This window comes from Schistocerca cancellata, chromosome 9, assembly GCF_023864275.1.
Source record: "Schistocerca cancellata isolate TAMUIC-IGC-003103 chromosome 9, iqSchCanc2.1, whole genome shotgun sequence".
Lineage (NCBI taxonomy): Eukaryota > Metazoa > Arthropoda > Insecta > Orthoptera > Acrididae > Schistocerca > Schistocerca cancellata.
Window position 1 is genome coordinate 242913143 of NC_064634.1, and position 8654 is coordinate 242921796.

Genomic DNA, 8654 nt, shown 5'->3' on the forward strand with positions numbered 1-8654 from the left:
TCCCATTTCATCTTCATCTACATCCTCTTCAATTTCCATAATATTGTCCTCAAGTACATCGCTCTTGTATAGACCCTCTATATACTCCTCCCACCTTTCTGCTTTCCCTTCTTTGCTTAGAACTGGGTTTCCATCTGAGCTCTTGGTATTCATACAAGTGGCTCTCTTTTCTCCAGCGGTCTCTTTAATTTTCCTGTAGGCAGTATCTATGTTACCCCTAGTGAGATAAGCTTCTACATTCTTACATTTGTCCTATACCCATGCCTGCTTAGCCATTTTGCACTTCCTGTCGATCTCATTTTTGAGACGTTTGTATTCCTTTTTGCCTGCTTCGTTTACTGCGTTTTTATATTTTCTCCTTTCATCAACTAAATTCAATATTTCTTCTGTTACCCAATGATTTCTACTAGCCCTCGTCTTTTTACCTACTTGATCCTCTGCTGCCTTCACTATTTCATCTCTCAAAGCTACCCATTCTTCTCCTACTGTATTTGTATTTCTTTCCCCCATTCCTGTCAATTGTTCCCTTACGCTCTCCCTGAAACTCTGTACAACCTCTGGTTTAGTCAGTTTATCCAGGTCCCATCTCCTTAAATTCCCATCTTTTTCAATTTCTTCAGTTTTAATCTACAGTTCATAACATATAGATTGTGTTCAGAGTCCACATCTGCCCCTGGAAATGTCTTACAATTTAAATCCTGGTTCCTAAATCTCTTACCATTATATAATCTATCTGATACCTTTTAGTATCTCCAGGATTCTTCCATGTATACAACCTTCTTTTATGATTCTTGAACCAAGTGTTAGCTATGATTAAGTTATGCTCGGTGCAAAATTCTACCAGACGGCTTCACCTACTTCCATATTCAACTACTAAGTTTCCTTCTCTCCCTTTTACTACACTCGAATTCCAGCCACCCATGACTATTAAATTTTCGTCTCCCTTCACTACCTGAATAATTTCTTTTATCTCATCATACATTTCTTCAATTTCTTCCTCATCTGCAGAGCAAGTTGGCATATAAACTTGTACTACTGTAGTAGGCGTGGGCTTCGTGTCTCTCTTGGCCACAATAATGCGTTCACTATGCTGTTTGTAGTAGCTTACCCGCACTCCTATTTTTTTATTCATTATTAAACCTACTCCTGCATTACCCATATTTGATTTTGTATTTATAACCCTGTATTCACCTGACCAAAAGTCTTGTTCCTCCTGCCACCGAACTTCACTAATTCCCACTATATCTAATTTTAACCTATCCATTTCCCTTTTTAAATTTTCTAACCTACCTGCCCGATTAAGGGATCTGACATTCCACGCTCCGATCCGTAGAACGCCAGTTTTCTTTCTCCTGATAACTACGTCCTCTTGAGTAGTCCCCGCCCGGAGATCCGAATGGGGGACTATTTTACCTCCGGAATATTTTACCCAAGAGGACGCCATCATCATTTAACCATACAGTAAAGCTGCATGTCCTCGGGAAAAATTACGGCTGTAGTTTCCCCTTGCTTTCAACCGTTCTCAGTACCAGCACAGCAAGGTCGTTTTGCTTAGTGTTACAAGGCCAGATCAGTCAATCATCCAGACTGTTCCCCTGCAACTACTGAAAAGGCTGCTGCCCCTCTTCAGGAACCACACGTTTGTCTGGCCTCTCAACAGATACCCCTCCGTTGTGGTTGCACCTACGGTACGCAAGCCTCCCCACTAACGGCAAGGTCCATGGTTCATGGGGGACGTTGTTCGAATCAACGGGTAACAAATCTAGCAGGTCGCCTCGGAAATGCTTCGATGTCTTCCTTCAATCCGACCTGGTACGGATCTCAAATACTCGAGCAGTACTCAAGAATAGGTCGCACCAACATCCTATATCTGGTCTCTTTTACAGTTGAACCACTCTTTCCTAAAGCCTCTCAATAAACCGAAGTCGACCACGCAGCTTCCCTCCCACAGTTCTCACGTGCTCGTTCCATGTCACATCGCTTTCTAACGTTACCCCAGATATTTCAACGACTTGACTGTGTCAAGCGTGTCACTACTAATACTGTGTCCGAAAATTAAAGGTTTGTTCTTTCTATGCATCCACATTAACTTACAATTTTCCATGGCAGATTGCCATCAATACCACAATAAACACCGCACACATGGCAGGCACGAGATGGTAATTCTGTGTCAAAAGAAGACGTGAAGGGATACCCCACATGCTTGGCGGGTTTAGAGCCACTGGTGTAACAAATAATGGCATCCTGAAACTCCTGTAAAAGTGTTTGGAACACCACTGGAACTATGGAGGTTTTCAGACCCTGGAAGAGATCCATCCGAATCTGGGGTCGAGGAACTAACCAAGGGGCAGTGGGGAATGTGGGGAAGGGAACAGAGCAGATGCTGATGGCATAGGAAACCAGGAGCTGGAGGCCAGTGAATTGAAGTGGGAGGGATCCCAGCAGTAGTCAGAAGACTATTGATCTGATTCATGTGAAAGGCATCAATGGCTAAACGGATACCATGATGGTGAACTGGGTGCAAGAAGAGCAGCAAGAAAGGGGGCAGCTGATCCATAAACTTGACAACCATAGTCCAGACGAAAGAGAGTATAATATACTGCCCAGTATTGGCAGAGAAGAGTCAAATGACCCAACCCCAAGAGGTGTTGGCAACGAAGTGAAGAACAATGAGTTTATAAAAACAGCCAACCTTCAGATGACTTGCATGGGGCAACTAAGTAAGCTTGTTGTCAAAAAGAAGATCCAAGAAAGAGGACTTTTGGGACCACAGTCAAGCGTTGGGCATAAAGGTAGAGTTCCAGATCAGGATAGACTGTAGTACAGCAACAGAAATGCACCACCTTCAACTTGAGGGGAGAGGACTTGAAAGAATGTGAGAGTGTCCACGCGGAAGCGGACCAAATGGCACCTTGTAGCTGTTGTTCCACAGAGACCACTGAGTGGTAGCTAGCCCACATACAGAAATCATCCACAAACAGAGAAGTGGTGACCAACAGTCCAGGAGAGGTGAGCTAGCTGCCTTTCATCACACCAACTAGAAATATTGTCTAAATAGTCTTGTATCTTTCTACGGTCACTCGCCATAGTGTATTTTCACAGTTCGAAGCAATTAACTGATCATCGACGAACAAGAGCGTCAAGAGAAATCTATCGTCATTAATCTTATTCTCAAAATCTAATTGTAAGATTTTTCTTTTACATTTTCTACTGCATTGTTAACATACAAACCAATTAAAATCGTTAGCAAAGAATAACCTTGTCTTTCGACCACTTTAATGTATTGTGATATGAATTGATCTGGCCTTTGGTCGGAACGTTTCTGTGTCTTTCCTTAGAATTTCTTCAGCACTTACATAAAATTCTTGGGGATTCTGCCCACGATATCCCACTGTTTTATCTTTTCTGCATTATCTGTAAATACTGAAATTGACGAATTTTCGTTGGAGGCCTGAAGATCGATTTCATCTTGTGTCTTTTCAACAGGCGGCTTATCTTGCCCGACACAGAGCCACTGAATGGCAGCAAAGCAAGTTTCTTTTCCTGCTCTTCGTCGGTGGTCTTATTCTCTTATTTCCCAGAAATCACTTCTTTCACTTGATGTGCGCTGTAGGCGTTATTCCTGAAAACCTTGCGTAGTGGCTTAGTTCATGGGGCAGGTTATCGTCGTCTGATATTACTCTTGCACGAAGCACCAATGTTTGTAATACTGTGCGCTTCTGTGCTGGATGATGATAGCTATCGGCGTGCAGGTACAGGTCTGTGTGGGTGGGTTTTCTGACGTGGTCGAGCTATTTAGGCACACTATTACGTCCTCCTATTTCGTGTACAACGGCCAGTATTACGAGCAGACAGACGACATAACAATGGGTATCCCGTTGGCTCCAGCTGTTGCAAACCTCTTCATGGAGTATTTTGAAGATATTGCCATAGATACTGCGCCATTGAAGCCGAAGTGTTTCTTTCGATACGTTGACGACACGTTCGTCATTTGGCCACACGGGCGCGAGAAACTAGACGACTTTTTGGAAAACCACAATGGCTTCAACAGAAATATCCAGTTCACTATGGAGGTGGAAAAAGATAACGCATTGCACTTCCTCGACGTCCTTGTCCACCGTAAACGAAATGGGTGCCTAGGCCACAGCATCCACAGAAAACCCACCCACTCAGACCTGGAGTCTTGTGAGTGTGGCTAGAAGTACATCGGACAAACAGTGCACTGTGGAACAACGCAGGAAAGAACATGAGAGGTATTATCGACTACGCTATCCAGAGAAATCTGCGTTAGCTGAGCATGCGTTAGAAAACGGTCACCACATAAAATTTGACGATACCTCTGTCGTGGCTCGCACTAACGGCTTCTGGGTCAGTTTAATAAAGGAAGCTATTGAAATAAAAATTACCGCAAACACCCAGTATAGAGACGATGGCTTGAATCTCATCGCTGCGTGGGATCCAGCGATCGCCGCGGTTGAAGAGGACACATCTAACGCCGACTCAAAACATGCCCACATATGACATATATGGAAGGTGTCACCATTGAGTGACTGTAGGATACAAGATTTCTATTTGGTGTGATCAATGGCAGCAAGCTGTAAATGTAGAAACATGTAAGTTAATGCAGGTGAAGAGGAGAAACAAACACATAATGTTCGAATAGAGCATTAGTAATGTGAAACTTGACACAGTCACGTCGATTAAATATCCAGACGTAACGTTGCAAAGTAATATGAAATGGAACGGGCATTTAAGGACTGCAGTAGGGAAGGCTAATGGTCGATTTCGGTTTATCGGGAGAATTTTAGTAAACTGTAGTTCATCTGTAAAGAAGACAGCGTATAAACACTAGTGCGACACATTGTTGTTCGAATGTTTGGTATCCGCAGCAGATCGGATTAAAGAAAGACATCGAAGCAATTCAGAGTCGCGCTGCTAGACTAGTTACCGGCAGGTTCGAACATCACGCAGGTATTAAGAAGCTGCTTAGGGAACTCAAATTGGACTTGTTACAAGGTAAGGTGAATTTTTTGTAGCGGGGCCAGGTCACAAGTTTTTCCGCGGCAGTTCGGGCTGACGATGGGATGAGGACGTCAAGAAGCCGCCCCAGGTGATCTCGGGTGCAGTTAATGTGCGCGTTGTCGGAAACGGGTAAATCACAGAGCTGGGAATCTGGACGGCTGATGCTCGCATTGCCTTCGTACAGAATATGCTCCAGGAAATGGCGGGCTCTGAGACAAACTGGAAGGTTGGTTCTTAGGCTTCTTGAGGTTCGACAATAGCCCACATCAAATATTGGAAAATGCCGTGTGGCTAGGGCCTCCCGTCGGGTAGACCGTTCGCCTGTTGCAAGTCTTTCTAGTTGATGCCACTTCGGTGACTTGCGTGTCGATGGGGATGAAATGATGATGATAAGGACAACACAACACCCAGTCTTTGAGCGGAGAAAATCTCCGAACCAGCCGGGAATCGAACCCGGGCCGTTAGGTGTGACATTCCGTCGCCCTGACCACTCAGCTATCAGGGACTAACATCAAATATTAATCTAAATCCGAATCCATTTGCGATCTCAGAAAAATGAGGCGCCTGTAGTGACACAACAGTATCTCAATACCTTTAAAAGTACAGAAGTTAGCATTTCAAATGGTTCAAATGGCTCTGAGCACTATGGGACTCAAAATCTTAGGTCATAAGTCCCCTAGAACTTAGAACTACTTAAACCGAACTAACCTAAGGACATCACACACACCCATGCCCGAGGTAGGATTCGAACCTGCGACCGTAGCAGTCCCACGGTTCCGGACTGCAGCGCCAGAACCGCGAGACCACCGCGGCCGGCGTTAGCATTTCACAGTGAATAAACATTTTCACAACGCACCTCTGAATTAACAACTTTTAATCACTTCATACGATTTCAACAAACGTCATCTCAGATGATAGCATCGCACTATAGCTCTTCTCCCCGAAATCCACACTGCAGCGCTAAAGAAACTGGTATAGGCATGCGTTTTCAAATACAGAGATGTGTCAAGAGGCAGGATATGGCGCTGCTGTGGGCAAGCGCCTGACGCAGTTGGGCTAGGCGCAAATTGAGACGCGTATAGGACGTGTGACGCGACACGACACTACAGCGCGACACGCACGTGCCGCACGAGTCGCGCGGGTGCAGCGCATATTCCGACGCGTACATCGACTGGCGACGCTCTGCGCTGACAGAACCGAAGCGCGTGCAATCTGTTATCTTCCTCAAACGATTTTACACAAATTATTCACTGAAAAGATATGATTTTTGCCTTACTTGTAGCGTCATATGTCAGATTCGTGGTGAAGTGCCTATCGTCTCGCTAATGACCATTCTTTTTGTGATGTACACATTTTACCAAGACACTACGCAAAACTCAAAAAGTTTGCAACGAAAACTAGGGGTCGCTATGATTTTGCGTTTGGTGCGTATTACACCATATGTTGCTGCGTATGAAAATTAGCTAACATGCTGAATTTTTGTTTAGACTTGGGAGGAGGTCTCTATCTGCCTCCGATCTCGAGAAAATTGATCCTATGTAGCGCTCTCACTTCCGATCTCACGCCCGATATCATGAAATACTCGCAACATCTGTCATATCTCGAGACATCGAAATGAAAGTTTGGCGAATGATAGCGCACAAGGAGGAGAGTGTTTTGCCAATTCTTAGACACACAGAACTTTCTTATCTATGGCGATATATCAGTACTTGTACTTTCCTTTTTATTTATTTCACTCCAGTGACTGTAATTTCTTAAGAGTTACCGACAGCTAGCGAAACAACAGCTTCCTCGTATGAAAATAAACATGAATTTTCTTCTTTTACGTTACTGCAAACCGACACTATGAGGTTTTTCGTAAGCTATTGAGCTCTGTGATTGCCAATTACTTATTTAATGAAGCATTCCGTTTCGGAATTCTGTCTCAATAGCTGCTGTGAGGTGAGTTTGGCAAATTACACTGCGAGAAAGGAAGTACAATTAAACCAGTCACCAAGAGAAATGTGGCCGTTACCAAAAACGGTGATGCTTCTTCGAATGAGAAAAGGTTAACAACTCACACAAAAGTATATTGCCAATTCTGTTGGAATTTTGGTGGAATCCCAATATCCCATCGTATTTTTAACACTGAGCGACTGGAATGGAAACTTACCAAAGGATTTTATTCCTTCTCTTGATCTGAGCAGTATTGAAATAATGACGAGCGTTCCTTCAGGCGGAAAGATAGCCACATGCCAGATACCTACGGCTTGCCAAACTGACAATGTGTGATTGCGAATAAAATACATGGTGGAGCATGAATTGTGTTACAATTTTGTTTTTGAATATAAACTTTATTGTCAATACAATCTGAAAGAACATATACTACAATGATGAGCCATCCATGGAGATTTGTTCTAATTGAGCACGTGCTCAAAATGTCCACCATTTCGTTTCCTAACTTCCTTCAAACGAACACTGAAGTTAGTGATTACCCTACGACACATGTCTTCCGTAATTTCACTGCAAGCTTGAAGAATAAGTCTTCTGAGCTCCATTAAATCACGTGGACGTTTCGGGAAAATTTTTTCCTTTAGGTACCCCCAAAGAAAAAAGTCACATGGATTGAGGTCTGGACTATCGGGGGGCCAATTTTGTCCGTCATTGAAGTAACCTGCAAACCTGAGTGAAATGATCCGCATGTCGAAGTGATCGTGTAAAAATTCCAACACAGTGATTGCAGTATGTCGCCTTGCTCCATCTTGCATGAACCACTGCGTGGTGAAGGGCAAGGCAGTAGCAAGAAGCAGTGGAATTTAATGGAGCTCAGAAGACTTATTCTTCAAGCTTGCAGTGAAATTACGGAAGACTTGTGCTGTAGGGTAGTCACTAACTTCAGTGTTCGTTTGAAGGAAATTAGTAAACGAAATGCTGGACATACTGAGTGTGAACAAATCTCAATGGACGTCTCTTCATTGTAGTGTATGTTCCTTTCAGATTGTATTGACAATAAAGTTTATATTCAAAAACAAAATAGTAACACATTTCGTGCGCCACCCTGTAGCTGTTATTGAGAAAAATAAACAATTGGTCTGTCGCACAACACAATGGTCAGTGTATTGTCAGCAGCGGTGGATAATGCGCGCGACAGGAATGCACAAGCTAGCCATGTGTGCCTTGTGAGTTAGAGTTCGAAAAACATTGCCAAGAAAGTAGATCAGCCTTTGTCAGCAGCACATTTCAACAAATTAAATATATCTAATCATAACATTCTTTTAGGATATTCCAACTTTCGTAATAATACCGACCATTTTCATTATTTGTGTAGCTTGTTGTATAATTAGTTTATTAATGCTGATAACGTGCATGCAACAACTGAAATGCTTTTTCTCGTCATGGTGAACCAATTAAAACGTTATTTGTGACTGCTTTTCGACTGTTTCTAGCTTGCAGTGGAAATGTGATGTTCTTTCTATCCTCCGCCATGTCCAGATCTGAAAAGCCTCCAGCCTTTCTCTGTCTTTTTTCCTCATAGTCCATGTTTCAGCGCCATATAGAAGAACACTCCATACAAGACATTTTATGAGTCTCTTTCTGAGTTCTCTGTCCAGACCACTGCAGAAAATTCTCCTTTTCTTATAAAACGCCTATTT